Below are 23,791 nucleotides of genomic sequence, written 5' to 3'. Positions count from 1 at the left end.
CGCGTCTCCCACTGTGTCGTGGTCGATTGGGAGGGGGTGTGGCCTTACCCGCCCGAGGATAGGGAGCAATACTAGGCTGAGTTTGACCAGCTCATGAATGGGTCCGCTATCGACGTGCCGGATAGGTATTGGCAGACTATTGGCCAGGCGGATAGTGAGGTTTCTTACGCTCACTTGGACTGTGCGGCTAGGAGAGCGGCAGTGCCATTTGAAGTGTATTAAACTCCAGTGATGATCCTAGAGATGAACTATACTGATATGTGGATTTAGTGAGTAGGAGTTGTATACTCATTCATGCATTCATTCATTCATTATCCACTCGGGTTGGTGGTGCGCAACTATTTGTTACGTGTGCCTTCGCAATGGCCATGATTTCAGTTGGGGCGCGCAACTAACCTAAGATCAGGAGTTTACCACATTGAGTCTGACTATCCAAATTTAGGTATGGGACTGGTTTGGATAGAAGTCCCTTGTGATGGACCCCATAACTTGCGATACTACATACTATCAGCCCAACCTCACACTCCGGCATGGTCATTCTATTCACACCGCATATGGCATTTTAGGTTATTACGTTTCTGCATTTATATGGTCTAGATACAGCTGACGTTATTCAAGAACTCATCAGGAATTATATATTGCATCGCATCCTCGACATTTGATATTTGGCTTTTTAGGACTCCTTATTGCATAGTTGTTCTATATTGCCTACTCTGTTTTCTTATGATTTATGATCTTGTCAGTATTTCTGCTTACTTTGATAATTCATGATCTTGTCAATCTTTTTGCTTATTCCAATAATGTACGATTTATGGATTACCAGTATTTTCGGCATTGTATGATGATGACATTGTATTGAATACTTAGCACTTACCCTGTGCACACACCTACACTACCCTCTAAGCTTTTTATAAGCTTATGCATGATAGATGCGTGCAGATGATGATAGGTTGCAGTAGTGTTGTGCTTGGAGCGTGCAGCGGTCTTCTGGAGCTTGACTTTCGATTGATGTATTTTCCTTTCAGCATTGTACTCAAATGATTATATTAGTGGATATGTGATGATGATGTTGCCTTTATGATTTGGGTATACGTGTGGTTATGCTTATTACGAGTTAAATGTATACAAAAAAATCCTCCTTGTAGGATCCCAGGATCAGAATCTAATGTATGAACGCTAGGAGCCGAGAATGGGGTACTACGGAGGTTGTCGGCACTAGATTCGTCGATCGGAATTCCTGTGAATTTGATTTTCGGGTTTGGGGCGTGACATCGATAATCGACCTTAACAATCGAAATCGAAATCAGCTTCAACAATCGACCTCGACAATCGGAATCGGCCTCAACAATCGACCTCGGCAATCGGAATCGGAATCGGCCTCAACAATCGACCTCGACAATCGGAATCAGAATCGGCCTCAACAATCGACCTCGACAATCAGAATCGGCCTCAACAATTGGAATCAGCCTCAACAATCAGCCTTGACAATCGAAATCGGCCTCGATAATCAGCCTCGGCAATCGAAATCGGCCTCAACAATCGACCTCGATAATCAAAATCGGCCTCGACAATCGGAATCGGAATCGGCCTCGATAATCGGAATAACAATCGGCCTCAACAATCAGCCTCGACAATCAGAATCGGCCCCAATAACCGGCATATAAATAAGGTGGGGTCCATAGATGAATAGCCGATCAACCATAATATAAAGATCAGCCCTCGGTCGTGGTTATATCAAATTCGATAGCACGGAGCCATCCGTCTATGGTGAATGGGGCCCACTTATTTGGGTTAACCCACTAAGATAATGATGAGAATGGCCCTAACAAGGCCTAAGGGAAGGTCCCAAGGGTGGTCATTTAACTAGCATTGCTCCCAAGGAGTAGCCCACATAAGGGATTCATACACAACGTAACGGCCACACATACATTACATTGGGCTCCCCTCATGGGCCTCACATACATCCCATTGGGCTTTATTTAGGGGCTTCAAATGTATCACAATGAGCCATGCCAACGGGCCTCGAATACATCACAATGGGCCTTGCACATGGGCCTTGAATACATCATATTGGGCCTTAATGGATGGGCCACAAATACAACAAGTTTGGCCTTATATATCACATCGAGCTTTATCAAATGGGCTGAATCAAACAGGCCATTTCAAATGGGCCAAATTAGATAGGCCATTTCAAATGGCGCATTTCAGACGGATGGATGGAGGAGATATGGGGACCACAACATTATATATATATATATATATATCACAACAGGTGGGTCCCCATGTGGGGCCCACCATATATAGTATTATATATATATATATCACAGCAGGTGGGTCCCCACGTGGGACCCACATATATAGTATTATATATTATATTATATATATTTATTATTATTATTATTATTAATTTTAAAAAAATAAGGCAGCAACGTCCAACGTCTAGATGGACGACTGGACAAAATACATACATCTAGTGGCTCGCTGTCCCACCCTTGCTGGAAAGATGGCTGGATTTAAGGCTCATACATCTGGTGGTCCCCACCCTCACTCGTGTCACACGTGTGGGGTGGGTCCCATGTAAATAGATGGATGACAGGATAAAACACATATTCATGGTAGGGCCCACAATTTGGATGGTGCCAATACAGTAGCCATCCTGCTGCTATAAGATGGATGGACAACGTGGATGATATCATGCATCATGGTGAGCCACAAGCCATCAAACAAAAAGAGAGAAAGAGAGAGAGAGAGAGAGAGAGAGAGAGAGAGAGGAAGATCGAATGGTGATGGAGGGACCATTCTAGTATAGGCCCACTAAGATTACAATACATACATAAAAAATGGGTCCCATCACAAGTGGGCCTTGTAATAGAAAATCAATGGTGGATCACCCACCTATTGGCCTCCTTGATCCAATGGAATGCCGAACTCCTTGGCTTCGATCTTAATGGAAGATGATGAGTTGAGACGAGAGATGAGAGGGTAGGAAGTGGGCCACACTAAAGCTTGTCCATGAGAGCTTGGGAAGCTTGGACGTGGGATATTTTTGGTTGCTTGGAAATGGGTTTGAGAAATGAGAGAGAGTGGGTCATAAGGAGAGAGAGAGGGATAGGTGATGGAGTGATGGATGGGAGAGAGGGATGGGTTGTGTAAGAATTTTGTTGACTTTTGAGGTAGCTTGTGTAAGAGAGGTATGGGTTGTGATGGGTTAAGTGATGTATTGAGTGATGGGTTGAGTGATGTGAGTACTTGACTTGTACTTGTCCCTTGATGGGATTGATTGATTGATTGAGGTGACATTTTGAGTAGAGATTCTCTCGAAATTGTAAATGAGCGGCGTTTTCCTCGAACTAAATGTGGGCCCACATCTCCTGGCTTGGGTATCGCCTCGGCGCCCGAGACGCGGCATCAGAACCGCGGCGATGGCGCGGTCGTAAGGGTACAAGTTTGAAGTCGAGCCGACTCTGATATAAGGGACACGACTCAGGATCACACGCAAACACCGATAACAGATCGCGGGTTGCCAAAATTCGACCTAGAGGACCGCGGAGGCATATGAAACAGTATGGGTTAGGATACGGGTCTCACAGCCAGTGCTAGGGCTAGTCAAGAGAAAAGAATTTTATACTTGTAAAATGACCAAAATGACCAACCGAAAGTATGAAATGATCTAATTATAATCTAAGGTCAATCTAAGTTAATTATACCTTACTTGTGAAATAGAACATATGAACACTTAATCTATCGATCACTTCAGTAGCTTTAATTCTTGCGATCTTCAAAGCTTGGACTCGACATACCAAACATAATCTTCAACTAGGTCTTGAGTTCTTAGACTTTTCTGGTTCCAGATCTTGAACCACAATGTTCTTGAAAACTCTGTCTTCACTCGATATATGAAAGGCTTCACTTTCTTCCAATTTGAAGATCTCGGTAAGTTCGTCATAGATATTGGCAAGATAGATTCAGTATAAACAGAATGAATGTCGAAGATTCAATGTGAACAGATGCACAAGCTTGATACAAATTAAGATACAAACTTGAATTGGTTTGTTACACCAAAATTTGACAATACTTAAGGTTTACCAAATTTGTGACAAAACCAAAATTACAATATGCAATAGATATTCAAACAACACATTGCACAAACATGTGTTGCACTAACATGCATACACATGTATGATATGATCCATAATAGATATCATGCACAATAATCAACTCTCCCCCTTTATCCACTACTCTCTGCAAAAAAAAAAAATATTAGCCACATTTTATCATATCATATCCTCATTCAATATTATAATATCTCTTCATTTTTGTCACAATATAATAAAGGAAGTGAATAAGGATAAATGAAGAGAATAAGAGAGCATGTAGAATTAATAACTACTCATCCAAATCAAATAAACAGAGTATCTGAACTCAATAGATAAGAGTTGAAACAAAATTATCCAATCAATTATAAGGAAAAGAGTTAGAATAAAGTTATTATAGATACCATCAAATCAAAACAAAACTAATCAGATCCTTAAGAGGGAGTAGGAATAGATGGATCAATTTGATGTAAACCCTTATTAATGTGCCTCATATGTTTGCGCATATAAGAAAATTGAGAATCCTGGGTTACATGAATCTGAGCCACCTGTTCCTCAAGATTACACAAGATCTCATCGAAATCAAAAGGCTGATAATTAAGGTCAGCCTTAGAATCTGATTCAAGTTCAGCAAATAAATCATCCATATTAACATTTTCTTGAGGTAAAGCATTAGCTTCTTCACCTTCTTCATCTCTTCCAGTATTCCCATCAACTTGACCAGGTGTCAAGTCCAAGTTCATCTTATTGATATTAGAATTGTTAAATGGATGGAGATTAATAGAACCTTCTCTAACATGCATAGCTATCAAGCATGATTAGCTAAGGTAGTCATAAGATAAGCAAATGGAATATTGTTATGACCAGGATGGAGACGAAACTAAATAATAAAGTGATAGATAGGAGAAGGAAGACAGATATGGAGGCTAGATACAATCGAATGCATAATGTGAGACATAAAAAAGGTCAACTCAGTCTTGTTACCTGAGCGAGGATAGACATTCAAAATAAAAATTCGATGCAAGACCCTGTATCTGTGCAACATATATTTGGAATTGAGCACAGTACCGCCGTTCCATTCCACATTCATGTTACAAAGAACTCTTGTAATCAATTATTTAACATTTTCAAAAGGTCTAGATTACAAAGTGGATATGGGTATGCCGTCATCGACAACAGGTATATTCATGATTATTGAAATTAAATGATACTCTACCTCAGTTGGACCTTCTCTAGTTGACATAGTAAATGTCAAATCTTCTTGAGAGAACTCAGTAATGCAAGCGTACATGGCCTGCACAATGGATCAGTATATAAGACCGCCCCAAGATAGTATGTTTTTCTAACTTATAGCTTGAAGGAGAGGGACAATGTTGAAGCACTCAAGATGATCAACAATGAAAACATGCTCAACAATAACATTTCTAAGATGAAAATCCCGCACATACTCAGGATCCTCTTCTGGAGGCCGAAGCTGACGCACGGTAATGGGCGTGGAACGGGATGAAGAGGGACCATGAGTGGTTCTCTTCCTATTTCTTCCTTTCATTGTAACAAGAAAACAAAAAAAAATTGAAGGATTGCAAAAAGAAATGAAAGAATTCCAAGCAAATCAGATTTTAAGGAAAAAACTCTTTCAAACCACCATACATCTTGAAACAAGAAGCAAAATCAAGATTAAGGATGATCAAAGAACTTACATCCACAAGAAAATTAAAAATGAAGCACTAACCAGAGAGTAATCGAGAGATGGATTCGATCGGTCATGGTTGGGCTTGATAGAGAAGAAGAAAGAAACGAAAAAGTGACATTTTCCCCAAATAAAAACCCATTTCACGAGTTTCACGACTGATCGTGTACATACTCGACCGGTCGTGCCACGACTGGTCGAGTGTGTACTCGACTAGTCTTGTAACACTGAAAATGTACAATTTTGCATATATTTAAATTTTTTTAAAAAATGCAAAATAATATATACATACATTATGATACAAATGAGCACAAATCATCAGTTCATATTACACATACCAAGATCAAATTTCAATTTTGCAAATCAATTTTTGTCAAGCGATTTTGTGAATATGTCAGCTAGTTGATTCTCGGTCTGCATATATTCTAATGTAATTATCTTTTCTTCCACCAATTCATGAATATAATGATACCTAATGTCAATGTGCTTGGTTCGTGAATGCTGAATAGGATTTTTGGAAATATTAATCGCTCTTGTGTTATCACAATATAACATGATAGATTCTTGCACAATTCTGTAATCGCTTTGCATTCTCTTCATCCATACTAGTTGAGTGCATGCATTACCTGCAACAATATATTTAGTCTCAGCAGTGGAGAGTGATACGGAACTTTGTTTCTTACTTAGCCAGGAAACTAGACAGTTTCTAACATAGAAACAACCACCGCTAGTTGATTTATGATCTTCAATGTTACCAGCTCAATCAGCATCCGTGCAACTAGCTAATTGCACACTAGTATCATGCAGATACCAAAGACCAAGATTTGCTGAACTAGCGACATATCGAAAAATACAATTAACAGTAATCAAGTGGGACTCTTTAGGGTCCGATTGATATTTGGCACAAATTCCAACACTAAAAGCAATATCAGGTCGACTCGCAGTTAAATAAAGTAAACTTCCTATCATACTACGATACAACTTAGGATCCACACTCTTAACTATTGACTCATTAACGTGTTTCAGAGTGATACTCATTGGAGTATCAAATTTTTTTTCACTCTTAAATCCGAACCTTTTAACTAAGTTCAGAGAATATTTGGTTTGAGATATGAAGAATCCATCAAGAAGCTATTTGACTTGCAACCCTAGGAAATAATTTAGTTCTTGAATCATGCTCATTTCGAATTTGGACTTCATAAGATCTGCAAACTCAATAGTCATGTTAGCACAGGTAGATCCATAGATAATGTCATCAACATAGATTTGCACTATTAAAATATGATCATTATGTTTCTTAACAAATAATGTTTTATCTACACTCCCCATAACAAACTTATGACTTAACAAGAATTTAGTTAATTTCTCGTACCATGCCCTGGGTGACTGTTTCAAACCATAGAGTGTCTTTTTTATGCGATAAACATGATTAGCATGCTCAGGGTCTTTAAAACCCTTTGGTTGTTCAACATATACTTCTTCATGCAAATCACCATTTAAAAATGCACTCTTAACATCCATTTAATATATTTTGAATTTTTTAAAACACATAATGGATATAAATAGTCTGATTAATTCAAGATGAGCTACTGGGGCAAAGATTTCATCATAATCAATACCTTTAAATTGGGTGTATTCTTATACAACTAGCCTAGCCTTGCTTCTAATTATGTTACCAAATTCATCAGACTTATTCTTGAAAATTCATTTTGTTCCGATAATATGTTATCAGTTGGTCTTTGAACTAAATATTAAACATCATTTCTCACAAACTGATTGACCTCTTCTTACATATCTACAATCCAGTTTTCATCAGTAAGGGCTTCTTTTACGTTAGCCCGTTCCATCTGAGATGTAAAGCACACGTAGTTACACATATCTTCTAATTGTTTACAAGTGTGTACACCAGTGAGGGGATTTTCAAGGATTTGATTAGTAGGATGATCTTTATTTATTCGTAGTTCAGTGTTATTTTGATTAGATGAAGAGTCTGGTTTATCAATTAGAAAAACTTCATCATCTTATGAACTTAAGACAGGTGTATTCAAATGATCTTCAATGACCACATTAATAGATTCTTGTATTACACCGGTCCTCTTGTTAAGTATCCGATATGCTCAACTATTCAGAGCACACCCTAAAAATATCCCTTCATCACTTTTGGTGTCAAATTTACCCAGTTGTTCTCGATCATGCAAGATATAACATTTATTGTCGAAAACTCGAAAGTATTTGACAGAAAGCTTCTTATCAAACCACATCTCATAAGCCGCTTTACTATTTGATTTTTTAATATAAACACGGTTAATTATATAACAAGCAGTATTTACGGCTTTAGCCTAGAGAATTTTAAGAAGCTTCATACAATTTAACATTACATTTGTCATTTCTTGAAGCACCCTATTTTTCCTTTCCACTACCCCATTTTTTTGTGGTGTTTTAGGAGCAGAATGTTCATGTGATATTCCTTGGTCACTATAAAATTTTTCAAAACTAATATTTTTAAACTCAGAACCATGATCACTATGGATCTTAGTGACTTATAACTCTTTCTCGTTTTAGATATGTTTAAGTACCCTTTTTACTTCATCGAGAGTTTCAGATTTCTCTCTTAAGAAGACTACCCAAGTATACCTAGTAAAGTCATCTACAATGACTAGAATATACTTCTTGCCACCTCGAATCTCCATTCTAGTTGGTCCAATGAGATCAATGTGGAGAAGTTCGAGTAGTTTAGATGTGGCATTGGAGTTTATCTTTTTGTGAACACTCCTAGTTTGTTTACCAATCTGGCACTCACCACATATCTTATCCATTTTCTTTGTTTTTGGTAAACCTCTTACCAAATCACTTTTGCTCAATCTATACAAGTTATGATAATGTACATGTCCTAGGCGCTTATTCCATAGTTCAATCTCATCGGTATGGACCATGTAACACAATAGCTTAGATGAGATTGAATCACTAACTATATAGCAGTTTTCAGAAGTTCTGTGGCCAGTTAATACTACAGAACCATTCTTATTTAAGATTTCACACTTTTAATTTTAAAATTTTACATTGTGATTATTATTACAAATTTGAGAAATGCTTAATAAATTATATTTTAAACCTTCTACACATAAAACATTCTCAAATAGAGGGAGGTTAGGGAGTTGAACCGTACCTTGGCTAACAATTTTGCAGTTGTTACCATCACTGAATGTGATTGAACCATCAGTCATGCCTTTAAGACTGGTGAACAGACTTTTGTCACTTGTCATATGTCTGGAGCAACCACTATCCAGGTACCACTTTGAATGACTCATGGCATTGAATGTGGTGTGGGCAACCAAATAAGCAACCTTAGGAACCCATTTCATTATAGTTTTGGGTTTAGGAGCATAGTTGGTTTTCTTCTGATTATAATTGTTATACTTCTTACACACTAAGTTAGATTTTAAGAGCTCCTTAAGTAAGTCTACAATTTTCTCAGTTAAAGGATTACGATTCTGATTTTTATAGTTGATATGGTTCTTTTTAGGATTTAAGGTCTGAAAAGTTTTAGTTGTTTTAGAAATATTTTGATTCAGAATTTTCCCTTTTATGTTAGAAGACTCTCCTTTAACAAATTTAGGTGGAGTATTCTTATATTTGGGAGGAATATTTTTATCGTAGCCCAATCCAGATCGATCGCCACATTTTCTGGATCCAGATGGGAGTTTTTGTAATTTAGGGTCACCTTGGGCATACCTTCATGTGTCCTTCAAACTCAAAAGTGAAGAGACTTCGAGTTTTAGGTTTTCATTTTCAGATTTTAAGTTTTCAACTTAGGACGTTTTGAAATCTAAGTCACACTTAGTTTTATTCAAAGCAATTTGAAAGGTGTGATTTTTTCAAAATTAGATTGTCAAAATTCTCTTTTAATTTTAAAAACTTTTCTTTCTATAGTTTTAATTTTACAGCTATTTTACAACTTTCCCTGTATAGGGCATCATAAGCATCTTGAAGATCTTCTTCATTCTCATGATCACTTCCCAGATTTTCTTCACTGGTTATATCATTATCTGAGAAAGTGAACTTGGCTAAAGTCATTAGGGCTTTAACATCATTACCCGACTCAGTTTCAGAAACTTTTGACTTAGAAGAGGCTTTAGAGCAGGAAGATTTATCCCATGTAGCCAACATACCTTTCTTTTTAGGTTTGTCCTTTATAGGACATTTGTTTGCTAGATGCCCATATTCATGGCAGTTGTAGCATTGGCTGTCTTTTGAAGATTTCCAATTTTTAGATCTTGATCTTTTCATTTCAGTAGGTTTCTGAACATCAACCCCCTTTTTACTTTTGAAAATCTTGTAAAACTTTTTAGCTAAAAGGGCTATATCATCTTCAGAATTTTCTAAATCAGAATTGTTATTTTCATGAGAAATACTTTTAAAAGACTTAAGGGCGATAGATTTACCTTTTGGAGCTTTAAAGTTTAACTCGTAGGTTTATAAAGAACCAGTTAGTTATTCAATCTGCATATGGTCTATATCACAAAGTTCCTGAATGGTCGTGACTTTTGAATTGAGCCTTTCAGGTAGTGAGCTTAGTATCTTTGCGCAGACTTTACTTTATGGGATGTTATCTCCAAGACCCCACATAGAGTTGACATTGTCATTCAATTTAGTATAGAAGTCCATGTGTCACTTCCAAAACCCAGAGATTGGACTCATAGGGATCCCGATCACCGAATCCGATGCTGACAGCCTCCGTAATACCTCATTCTTGGCTCTCATCACTCATACGCTATATTCTGATCTGGGATCCTACAAGGAGGATTTTCTAATGTACATTTATCTCGTAAGAAATATAAACACAAGTTTACCCAAATCACAAGGCAATATCATCATCACATATCCACTAATATAATCATTTGAATACAATACTGAAAGGGAAATACATATATCAAAAATCAACGCTCGAGAGGTCCGCTGCATGCTCTAAGCTCAACGCTACTTCAACCTAACGCCACCTACACGCATCTATTGTGCATAAGCTCATAGAAATCTTAGTGGGTGGTGAAAGTCTGTGCACAAGGTAAGTGCCAAGTAAGCAATATCAGAGTAATCGAAGTAAGTAGAAATACTGACAAGCCCATAAATTATACAATATCAGAATAATGCGAAAACATGCTGATAGGCCCATAAATACCATCAGCCTTATCCAGGCTATGAGATGCAAAAATATAATAAACCAAGATCATATACTAAGGAAGCAATGTAGATCAGCTATGCAATACGGAGATAATAAGCCAAATATTATGTGATGAGGATGCAATGCAATATACGATGCGAATGAAATGACCAACCTAGAGTGTGAAGTACATAGTACCGTAGGGTACGGGGTCCACCACAAAGGACTTCTATCCAAACCAGTCCCATACCTAAATTTGGATAGTCAGACTCAACGTTGTAAACTCCTGATCTCAGGTTAGTCGTGCACCCCAACCGAAATTCTGGCCATTGTGAAGGTACACGTAACAAATAGTTGCGCACCACCAGCCCGAGTGAATAGTGAATGAATGAATGAATGAGTATGCAACTCCTGCTCAATAAGTCCACATATCAGTACAGTTCATCTCTGTGATCATCACTGGGGTCTATTACACTCCAAACCAGATTGCTACCCTATCGCGCGCAACAAGGTGAGTGGAAGAGACCTCACTATCCGCCTACCAATATCGGGCCCGGCTCGTCGATAGCGGACCCATTCCTCAAGCAGGTCAGACTTAGCCTAGCATTGTCCCCTCCTCTCAGGTAGGTAAGGCCGTACCCCCTTCTAACCGACCATGACATAGTGGGAGACGCGGATTAACGGTATATGACCTTCATGCGCTCATGCATCTACTCGGTCTAGACGTTAGAGCAACCTATGGAACCAAGAGGGTTTAGGAGCTTTCACCCATGGATATATATAGCACCCCATGTAGAACAGATTTTCGGTGTCCCATCTAGCCATCCGTGATATGCCTGTGGAGGCTATGGCTCTTATGTCGCTAGGGCATACAATAATCACAGCACCTAATGCAAGATGTATGAGTCATACAATCTAGTCATGCATCAATCCTGCACATACTATGCGCTCATGTGAGACAATCTCTGCCAATCAGGGAGTCTCATAATAACTGGCACTATAGCATATGTAATGGTCAATCATATCTCATAACAAACATGCAGATGAAGCGTATGGGCATGTATCATGATGCTATGCTGTCACATACTCATAATCGGTATCAATAATCGGCATCGACAATCGACCTCGACAATGTGGACATTTAACCAACATTGCCCCCAAGGAATGGCCCATACAGAGCCTAACATACAGTGGACCCATGGCCTCACACAAGGGCCAAATATATAATACCATGGGCTTCACATAAGAGCTTAATACACATTATGATGGGCCTTTCACATTGGCCTAACATACTATAACTGCTATGGTCTCTTGCTCCTTTGGTTGTCAAATTTTGTAGTGCCAAAACCACAATCTATGTCTTGTGTAGCACACTGGTATATATATATATATCTCTCTATATATATATGTGGTCAAGGTAATGCATAACATGTATAAGGACAATACTTTAAGACAAGAACAAGATCTACTTCGAGAACTGCAAGATCAAATACATTGTTCAGAGTTTTAAAACTACATCGAAAGACAAGATCATGTTAAAGACTCAAGGGGAAGTACAACTCAAGAACTACAGATTCAAGATTCTAAAAATCTCAAGTTCATTCTTCATTATGTGTCAAGAACTCAACCTTCATGAACTTCAAAGATCATCCAACATCTGAAGAAAAAGAAGGTTCAATGTTCATTACTAACAAGGTATGAAAGATGTTAGATTGACCTTAAGGTAGGTCATTTCGGATACATAATTCAATTGCTTACTTTATAAGTGTTTTGGTCTGTTCTTAGACTAGTCCTGGACTCTGTTAAACTAGTTGTATCACTGGCTCGACCAGTCTAAGAAATTCCTCGACCAGTCCTAAGTTTGTTATAAATTTTTAAAATTTTTTGTTGAGCCACAACCAGTCCTGGAGACTGCTTGACCGGTCATGTGAATAGTGCATGACTCGTCCTCGATTAGTACTGCAACTACGACTTGAACTCCAGCAACTATTTCAGCACTGCACGACCAGTCATGGATAGGTCACGACCAGTTGTGGATGGCCTATGACCAGTCGTGGAACGATTTTATCTAATCGCACTCAAATTTTCAAAAATTAGTTCAACCTACGACTAGGCGTAGTGTCCACAAGACCAGTCGAAGGTACGATTTCTACACTTATAAATAGAGCACGAATTTCAGAGTTTGATATCCAATTCAAGTAAAATCAAGGCATCACTCTGAGAGATAAGTTTGTAAACTTCTTAATCTATATTTTGCTAAATTAATATTCTCTTTCTATATTTGATTTTGTTCCTGCATTCCAATCTGACTTGAAAGAAGAATTGTGATATTCCACTTCTTGGAATCAAAATCAAATAGAGCTAGCCCAACTTGATTTAATTTAAAATTAATTAGAACTTAGAACCATTTCAAAATGAGTATTGGACATTGAACTTCTCTATTCGAACTTCTACTCCGATTGGTTCTTTCAGGCTACATCAAAAGGAGAAATTCATGTATTTTACATTTGTGTAAATCTTTTGTTATTTGGTTTGTTTTGAAATTAAGCTAGAAAAATCTCATTATGTTGGTTATCTGAGGAGACCCATAGAACTCAGAAAGCGGAGTTTTTGAATTGTGTAAGCCCATTTGAAAGACACAATTGTGAGGGTTTTAGGTGAACCTGAGAAAAACCTATTTTTCATAGTGAAAGCTAATATCCACTGAGTAAGGATATTAGGAGTGCAGTAGCTGTGTGGCTGTTATTTAACAGTTGGTGTACACACAGGCGAACCTCTATAATTCTCTATGTTTGAATGTGTGGTTTATTTTCTATATCTTTTATCATTCAATGTTATGGAATGTATTTGTGAATGTGAATGTTGTAATCTTTTACATTTCAAGCATTGTGGGGAATGTTGTAATAACTTAGATTTCATTTCTTTGTTATTTACTTATTTATTTATTTATTCCAAGTTTTGGATACAAAGATCTTTCTAGGAATCAGGTTGTCCTACTATAAACCTTGGTTTTTGGTGTAAGGTTGTCCTTAGAACAACATTTGTATCAATCTCTTAATACTCACACATTTGAGGTTGCTTTTCATTTCAGTATTGTGAATTGATTACAGTGCTATCTTTCCTTTAATTGTTTAAATTCTGCTGTTATTATTTTAAATTTGGCACAGTCATATTCACCCCCCTCTAGGACATATAACTTGGCCTTTTCAAGTGTTATTAGAGCCTAATAGCTCGTTTTAATTGTTATTTCTTTTTGGATTAATTTCCTGAGCTAATCGATCTAAGCTATTTTTAAGATGTCAAATTTTGATAGCCTTTCAGTCACTAGTCCTCCACCATTTGATGGCTCCAATTATGCCTATTAGAAAGCCAGGATGAGAATTTTCTTAAAATCCATGGATGAGAGTGCGTGACAAGCCACAGTGACTGAATGGACCCCTCCTACCACTGAAGTGACTAGTATCGATGGATCAAAATCTATAAGAGTAACACCTTATTTCTCGTGGACCACTCTTCAGAAAAAATGAGAGTAGTGCCAATGCAAAAGCACTAAATGCAATCACTTGTGCACTATCACTAGATGAATTCAAAAGAATTATATCCTGTGATACTGCAAAGCAAGCTTGGGATATTTTAGAAATGACACACGAGGGTACATCAATTGTCAAGAAATCTAAAGTCCAAATCCTCACAACCAAATTTGAGGAAATACATATGGAAGAAAATGAAAAGTTCATGAACTTCTATACAAGATAAAATGACATTGTGAACTCTATGTGGGGTCTTGGTGATAAAATCCCAGAAAGTAAAGTATGTGTAAAGATACTCCGCTCACTACCTGAATGGTTCAACTCAAAGGTGACCGTGATCCAGGAACTTCATGATACAGACAATATGAGGGTAGAAGAACTAGTTGGTTCTTTACAGACTTATGAGTTATCTTTTAAAGCTCCTAAAGGAAAATTAATTGCCCTTAAATCTTCTAAAAATGTTTCTCAAAGAAAATAATAATTCTAATTTAGAAAATTCCAAAGATGATATGGCCCTCTTAGTTAAAAGGTTTTACAAAATTTTTAAAAGTAAAAAAGAGGGTTTATTTTTAAAAATATAATGATAAGAAAAGATCCAAATCTAAAACTTGGAAATCTTTAAAAGATAGTCAATGTTACAACTGCCAAGAATATGGGCATTTAACAAACAAGTGTCCTAAAAAGGACAAACTTAAAAGGAAAGGTATGTTGGCTACTTGGGATAAATCTTCTGGCTCTGAAGCTTCTTCTGAATCAGAAGATTCTGAAACCGAGTCGGGTAATGAAGTCAAAGCCCTTATGACTCTAGCCAAGTTCACTTTTTCATATCATGATGATACAACTAGTAAAGAAAATCTGAATAGTGATCATAAAAATGAAGAAGATCTTCAAGATGCTTACAATGCCCTATACAAGGAAAGTTGTAAATTTACTGTAAAATTAAAACTTCAAAAAGAAAAGTTTTTAAAACTTAAAGAAAATTTTGATTCTCTTGTTTTAGAAAAATCCCACATTTCAGATTATTTTGAAAAATCGAAATGCGATTTAGATTTCAAAACCTCCCTTATTGAAAATCTTAAATCTGAAAATGAAAAACTTAAACTTGAAGTCTCTTCACATTTGAGTTTAAAGGATACATGGAGGTATGCCCAAGGAGATCCAAAGTTAGAAAAGCTTTTGTCTGGATCAAGAAAATGTGGCGACTAATCCAGTTTGGGCTACAATAAAAATATTCCTCCTATAAGAAGAATACTCCTCCTAAGTTTGTGAAAGGAGAGTCTTCAAACTCAAAAGGGAATAGTTTAAATCAAAATTTCTCTAAAAAGACTAAAACTTTCCAATCTTTTAAACCTAAAAGTAACCATATCAACTATAAAAATTAGAACCGAAACTCTTTAGCTGAGAAAATAGTTAATTTACTTAAGGAGCTCTTAAAATCTAACTCAGTAGGTCATTCTTACAACAACTACAAATACAAGAAGACCAACTATACTCTTAAACCCAAAATAGTTATAAAACGGCTTCCTAAAGTTACAAGCTTGGTTGCCCACACTGCTTTTAAAGCATCAAGCCATTCAAAGTGGTACCTAGACAGTGGAAGCTTCAGGCACATGAATGATGACAAAGGTTTGTTCACCACTCTTAAAGACATGATTGACGAATCAGTCACATTTAGTTATGGTAGCAACTGTTGGATTATTGGCCAAGGTACGGTTCAACTTTCTAACCTCCCTTTATTTGAGAATGTCTTATATGTAGAAGCTTTAAAACATAACTTATTAAGCATTTCTCAAATATGCGATAAAAAACATAGTGTAAAATTTTGTCAAATATGCGATAAAAAATATAGTGTAAAATTTTCTAACCTGGGGTGTGAAATTTTAAATAAAAATGGTTCTGTAATATTAAGTGGTCACAGAACTTTTGAAAATTGCTACATCGTAAGTGATTCTAGCTCATCTAATCAATCATGTTACATGGTCCATACCGATGAAACTGAGTTATGACATAAACGCCTTGGACATGTACACTACCGCAATTTATATAGATTGAGCAAAAGAGAACTGATAAGAGGATTACCTAAACTACAGAATGTAGACAAAATATGTGGCAAATGCTAGATTGGCAAGCAAACTAGGAGTTCTCACAAAAAGGTGGACTCCAATGCCACATCCAAATCACTCGAACTTTTCCACATGGATCTTATAGGAACAACCAGGACGGAGAGTCGAGGTGGTAAAAAATACATACTGGTAATCCTAAATGATTTTACCAGATTCACATGGCTAGCCTTCTTAAGGGATAAATCAGAAACCCTTAATGAAGTAAAAAAGATTATCAAACGGATCCAAACAGAAAAAGGTTCTTAAGTTTATAAGATCCGTAGTAATCATGGATCAGAATTTGAGAATAACAGTTTTGAGAAATTCTATTGCGATCAGGGAATATCACATGAGTTCTTTGCACCCAAAACACCTCAACAAAATAGAATTGTTGAAAGGAAAAATAGAGTACTTCAAGAAATAGCTAGTGTAATGTTGAATAGCATGACACTCCCTAATAATCTATGGGCTGAAGCCATAAATATTATCGCTATATAATTAACCATGTTTACACTAAAAAATCTAATGGTAAAACCGCTTATGAAATGTGGTTTGAAAAGAAGCCTACTGTCAAATACTTTCGAGTTTTTGGCAGCAAGTGCTATATTTTACGTGACCGTGAAAATCTAGGTTAGTTTGACACCAAAAGTGATGAAGGGATCTTTTTAGGATACGCCTTGAACAGTCGAGCATATCGAGTACTGAATAAGAGGACCGGTGTAATTCAAGAGTCCATCAATGTGGTCATTGATGATCACTTGAACACACCTGCCTCAAGTTCAGATAATGATGAAGTTCTCTTAATTGACAAACCAGATACTTCATCAAGTCAAAATAACTCTATACTGAGGACTGTCAAAGAACATCCAACCACTCAAATTCTTGGAAACCCTCTCACTGGTGTGCGCACTCGTAGACAACTAGAAGATATATCTAATTATGTGTGCTCTACGTCTCAGATCGAACCGATAAACATAAAAGAAACTCTTACTGACAATAACTGGATAGTTGCGATGCAAGATGAGCTTAATCAATTTATTAGAAATGATGTTTGGTATCTTGTTCCTAGAACTAAAGATAAACATATTATCAGAACTAAATGGATTTTTCAAAATAAGTCTGATGAACTTGGTAATATAATTTAAAACAAGGCTAGACTGGTTACATAAGGGTACACTCAAATTGAAGGCATTAATTATAATGAAACCTTTGCCCCAGTAGCTCGTCTTGAATCAATCACACTATTTATATCCATTGCGTGCTTTAGAAATATCAAAATATATCAAATGGGTGTAAAGAGTGCATTTTTAAATGGCGATCTGCATGAAGAAGTATATGTTGAACAACTAACGAGGTTTGAAGACTCTAAGAATGTTGATCATGTCTATCACCTAAAAAAGGCTCTCTACAGTTTGAAACAAGCTCCCAGGGCATGGTACAAAAAATTGACTAAGTTTCTATTAAGTCATAATTTTCTAATGGGAAGTGTTGATAAGACTCTTTTTGTTAAGAAACATAATGATCATATCTTAATGGTGTAGATCTATGCTGATGATATTATTTATGGATCTACCTATACTACCATGACTATTGAGTTTGCAGATCTTATGAAATTTAAATTCGAAATGAGCATGGTTGGGGAATTGAATTATTTCCTAGGGTTGCAAGTAAAACAACAACTGTAAGATCCGTATCCTAACCCGTACCATTCCATAAAGTTCAGATTTAAGAAAGGGAAAATTTTTGATACTCCTATGAGTACAACATTAAGACTCTCAACAGACTCTATAGGTAAAAGTGTAGATCTTAAATTATATCATAGTATGATTGGCAATTTACTTTATTTAACTACAAGTAGACCTGATATTGTTTTTAGCGTTGGTATTTGTGTTAGATATCAGTCTGACTCTAAATAATCACATTTAACTGTTGTTAAACGGATTATGTGATATGTCGCAAGTTCAGTAAATTTGGGTCTCTGGTATCCACATGATACTAGTGTTTAGTTGGCTAGATACACAGATGCTGATTGGGCTGGTAATATCGATGATAAGAAATCAACCAGTGGTGGTTGTTTCTATATCGGGAACTGTTTAACCTCTTGGTTTAGCAAGAAACAAAGTTTCATATCGCTCTCAACTGCTAAGGCTGAATACATCACAGCTAAAAATGCATGTACTCAGCTTGTATGGATGAATAGAATGTTAAGCGATTACGGAATTGCACAGGATTCAATGGTATTATATTGTGATAATTCCAGTGCAATTAATATATCTAAAAATCCAATCCAGCATTCATGAACCAAGCACATTGACATTAGATATCACTACATTCGTGAATTAGTGGAAGAAAAGACAATTTCATTAAAATACATTCCGACCAAGACTTAACTTGTTGACATTTTCACTAAACCGCTTGACAAAAGTAGGTTTAATAAATTAAAATGTGATATTGAAATGTTCAATTTAATTTGATTATTCATGCATTTGTATATTACAGTGAATATATATTTATAATTTATTTGTTTAAATTTGAAATTTATGTAAAAAATGCATGTCTTTGTGTGTACACGACCAGTCGTGTAGCGCACTGGATCACTTTAATTTGGGAAAAAACTCTTTCTTCCTCATTTCTTCTTTGCTCTCCAACGGGCTATAGCACGACTAGTCATACTCGACTTCTTGATTCATCAAGGTTAGTGCATTATTTCAGTTTTCTTATAAATTCATGCTCTAATCACTTCATTTTCTTTCCTGGAGTGTTTGATTTCAAATTTTCTTAAATTTTTTGGGGTTTTCTTCTCCAAAATCTGATTTTGAAGAAACTCACTCTACATCTTTTACAACCTCTTAATTCCTTCAGTTCTTAGTTGTAAATGGATGTTAGAGGTAAAAATAAAACTTCTCATGGTGCATCATCTTCTAGATCGACACCCATCACACGGTGTCACCTTCGGTCATCCGAAGATGATCCCTCCTATCTGCGGGATTTACGGATGCGCAATGTGATAGTTGAGTGACCTGTAGATATTGCACATCTTGCTCCTTTTGATCTCTTTCCGCTTCTCAAATCTGTAGGATGGGATAACATTCTACATTGGGGTGGGCCGACATATCGGTTTATTGCGTAGGCTATGTTCGCTTGCATTTCTGATTTCTCTACAGAAAATTTCATTTTTAAAATTACTACTAGAGAAGGCCCATTTAAAGTTGATCGTCATTTAATATCTGGCCTTATGAATTTACCTGTCAATGATGAGGGTATTTCTATTAGTTCTCTAGTTGAGAAACCTTCTGAATTAGAAAAACGTATGCTTACGAGGGCATTATGCAATATAGATGCGCAATGGACTTAGAATGGGAATGCGCTTGCTTCAAGATTTTTTTTACCCAGATACAGAGTCATTAACAGGATTTTTATTTCAAATGTCTATCCTAGGTCTGGTAACAAAACCGAACTCATTGCTTTCATGGTTCGGATTTTGCATTCCATCATTTCTGGTGTTAATGTCTGTCTTCATTAATCTGTCATTCTATTATCCAATTCCATCTCCATCCTGGCCATAGTGATATTCCATTTGCATATCTTATGACCGTGTTAGCTACTCACATGCTAGTTGTTATGCCTGTTGGAGAGGCACCCATTCAACACCTCATTTTCAACAACAAAAATATAAACAAGATGAATTTAAGATTGGCTGATGGCCAAGTGAATGTGGGTGTTGATGAAGCTGAAGTAGTGAATTAAGAAGAAGTTGGTGGTTTACCTCCTGATGATGTTAATATCGATGACATCTTCAATGAACTTGAATCTGATTCTAAGGCTGACCCTGACTATCAGTCTTCTGATTTTACTGAGAGGTTGCATTCTCTTGAGGAACAGGTGGCTCAAATACATGTAACCCAATATTCTTAATTTGCTTATATACACAAATATATGAGGTGCATTAACAAAGGTTTACACCAAATTGATCCATCTATTTCTGCTCGTTCTTCTGGATCTAATTGAATTTTTGTTTAGTTTGTAATAACTCTTTTAATACATTGCCTTCTTTCACTTTGTTAGATTGAATTTGGATGAACTTGGTTCATGTTGGTTATTTATATATTTGCACTTTATTTGCTTTTATCTTAAATTGTCTGCTCCCTTATTCCTTTTGTGTTCTCCATATCTTGATTTCTTCCTTTGTCATAATGTGACAAAAAGGGGGGAGAAGTTTGGCATGCTTTGTAGATTTGTGGATATGTGGATATGGATATGGTAGATATGTAGTTCTTTCCTTGTGAAAGGGGAAGGAGTAGTAGTGTTGATGCTAGTTAATGATAACTGGTGCATGATTCTTTAACCAGGTTGTAACTGGTTTCTTTTGATAACTGGTGCAGGATTCTTTAACTAGGCTGTAATTGGTTTATTTTTATAACTACTGCATGATTCTTTATTTGTATTGGTTATGTTACTGTGGAGTGTGTTTTGTCACAAATTTAACAAAGGGGGAGATTGTAGGTGCTATGGTTTCTTGCTCCTTTAGTTGTCAAAATTTGTAGTGCCAAAACCACAATCTGTGTCTTGTGTAGCACACTGGTATATCTCTCTCTCTCTCTCTCTCTCTATATATATATATATATATATATATATATATATATATGGTCAAGGCAATGCATAACTGTACAAGGACAATGCTTCAAGATAAGAACAAGATCTACTTCAAGAACTGCAAGATCAAGTACATTGTTCAGAGTTTTAAAACTACATCGAAAGACGAGATCATGTTAAAGACTCAAGGTGAAGTACAACTCAAGAACTACGGATTCAAGCTTCCAAAAATCTCAAGTTCATGCTTCATTATGTGTCAAGAACTCAAGCTTCATGAACTTCAAAAATCATCCAACATCTGAAGAAAAAGAAGGTTCAATGTTTATTACTAACAAGGTATGAAAGACCTTAGATTGACAACAAGGTAGGTCATTTTGGATACATAATTCAATTGCTTACTTTATAAGTGTTTTGGTTTGTTCTTAGACTAGTCCTGGACTCTGTTCGACTATCCCTAGCACTGGCTCGACTAGTCCAAGAAATTCCTCGACCAGTCCTAAGTTTGTTGTAAATTTTTAAAATTTTTTGTTGAACAATGACTAGTCTTGGAGACTGCTCGATCAGTAGTGTGAACAGTGCACGACTCATCCTGCAGCTACGACTCGAACTCCAGCAACTATTTTAACACTGCACGACCAGTCATGGATAGGTCACGACCAGTCGTGGAGGTCTCATGACCAGTTGTGGATGGCCTATGACTAGTCGTTGAATGGTTTTATCTGATCGCGTTCAAATTTTCAAAAATTATTTCGACATACGACCAGTCGTAGTGTCCATAGGACTAGTCGAAGGTATGATTTTTGCACTTATAAATAGTGCACGATTTTCAGAGTTTGATATCCAATTCAAGTAAAATCAAGGCATCACTCTGAGAGATAAGTTTGTAAACTTCTTAAGCTATATTGTGCTCATTTAATATTCTCTTTTTATTAGCTTTTTATATTTGTTTTTGTTTCTACATTCCAATTTGATTTGAAAGAGGAATTGTGATATTCCACTTCTTGGAATCAAAATCAAATAGAGCTAGCCCAACTTGATTTAATTTAAAATCAATTAGAACCTAGAACCATTTCAAAGTGAGTATTGGACATTGAACTTCTCTATTCGAACTTCTACTCCGATTGGTCATCCGGGCTACAACAAAAGGAGAAATCCAGGTATTTTACATTTGTGCAAATCTTTTGTTATTTGGTTTCTTTTGAGATTGAGCCAGAAAAATCTCATTGTGTTGGTTATCTGAGGAGAGCCATAAAACTCAGAAAGTGGGGGTTTTGAATTGTGTAAGCCCATTTGAAAGACACAATTGTGAGGGTTTTAGGTGAACCTGAGAAAAACCTATTTTTCATAGTGAAAGCTAATATCCACTGAGTGAGGATATTAGGAGTGGAGTAGCTGTGTGGCTATTGTTTAACAGTTGGTGTACACACAGGTGAACCACTATAATTCTGTGTTTGGATGTGTGGTTTATTTTCTATATCTTTTATCATTTAATATTGTGGAATGTATTTGTGAATGTGAATGTTGTAATCTTTTGCATTTCAAGCATTTTGGGGAATGTTGTAATAACTTAGATTTCATTTCTTTGTTATTTACTTATTTATTTATTCCTCTGTATCAAGTTTGAGTTTTTGATAGAAGGATCTTTCTAGGAATTAGGTTGTCCTACCATAAACCTTAGTTTTTGGTGTAAGGTTGTCCTTAGAACAACTTTTGTACCAATCTCTCAATGCTCATACATTTGAGGTTGCTTTTCATTTTAGTATTGTGAATTGATTACAGTGTTATCTTTCCTTTAATTGTTTAAATTCCACTGTTATTATTTTAAATTTGGCATAGTCCTATTCACCCCCCTCAGGACATATAGCATGGTCTTTTCACATACATCACAATGGGCTCCATCGCCTGACCCCCAAATGCATCACAATGGGCCTCATCACATAGGCCTTATATACATCACATTGGGCCTTAAACACGGGCTGAATACACATACAACGGGCCTCAAATATGGGCCGCATATGCATCTCATTGGGCCTCGACAATCGAAATCAGAATCAAAAATTGAAATCGACGTCGACAATCAGAATCAGAATCGGCCTTAACAATCGGCCTCGATAATCGGAATTGGAATCGGCCTCGACAATCAGAATCGGCCTCGACAATTGAAATCGTCCTCGATACTCGGAATCAGCCTCGACAATCGGAGTTAGAATCGACAATCGAAATCGGCCTCTCAATAATCGTCATCGACAATCGGAATCGGAATCGGAATCGGCCTCAACAATCGGCCTCGACACTCGAAATCAACCTCGATAATTAGCCTCGACAATCGAAATCAGAATGAGTCACAACAATCGGCCTTAAAAATCGGAATCAGAATCGGAATCGGCCTCAACAATTGGCCTCAACAATTGAAATCGACCTCGACAATCGGAATCGGAATCGGCCTCAACAATGGGCCTCAATGATCGAAGTTGAAATCGACAATCGGAATCGGCCTCAACAATCGAAATCGACCTCAATAATCGGCCTCGACAATCGGAATTGGCCTTGACAGTCGGAATGGGAACTCAGCCTCAACAATTGGCCTCGACAATCAAAATCGGCCTCGATAATTGGAATCATAA

Source organism: Magnolia sinica, chromosome 15 (genome assembly GCF_029962835.1).
Source record: "Magnolia sinica isolate HGM2019 chromosome 15, MsV1, whole genome shotgun sequence".
NCBI lineage: Eukaryota > Viridiplantae > Streptophyta > Magnoliopsida > Magnoliales > Magnoliaceae > Magnolia > Magnolia sinica.
The sequence above is the reverse complement of the archived record's forward strand: the minus strand, read 5'-3'. Positions refer to the sequence as shown.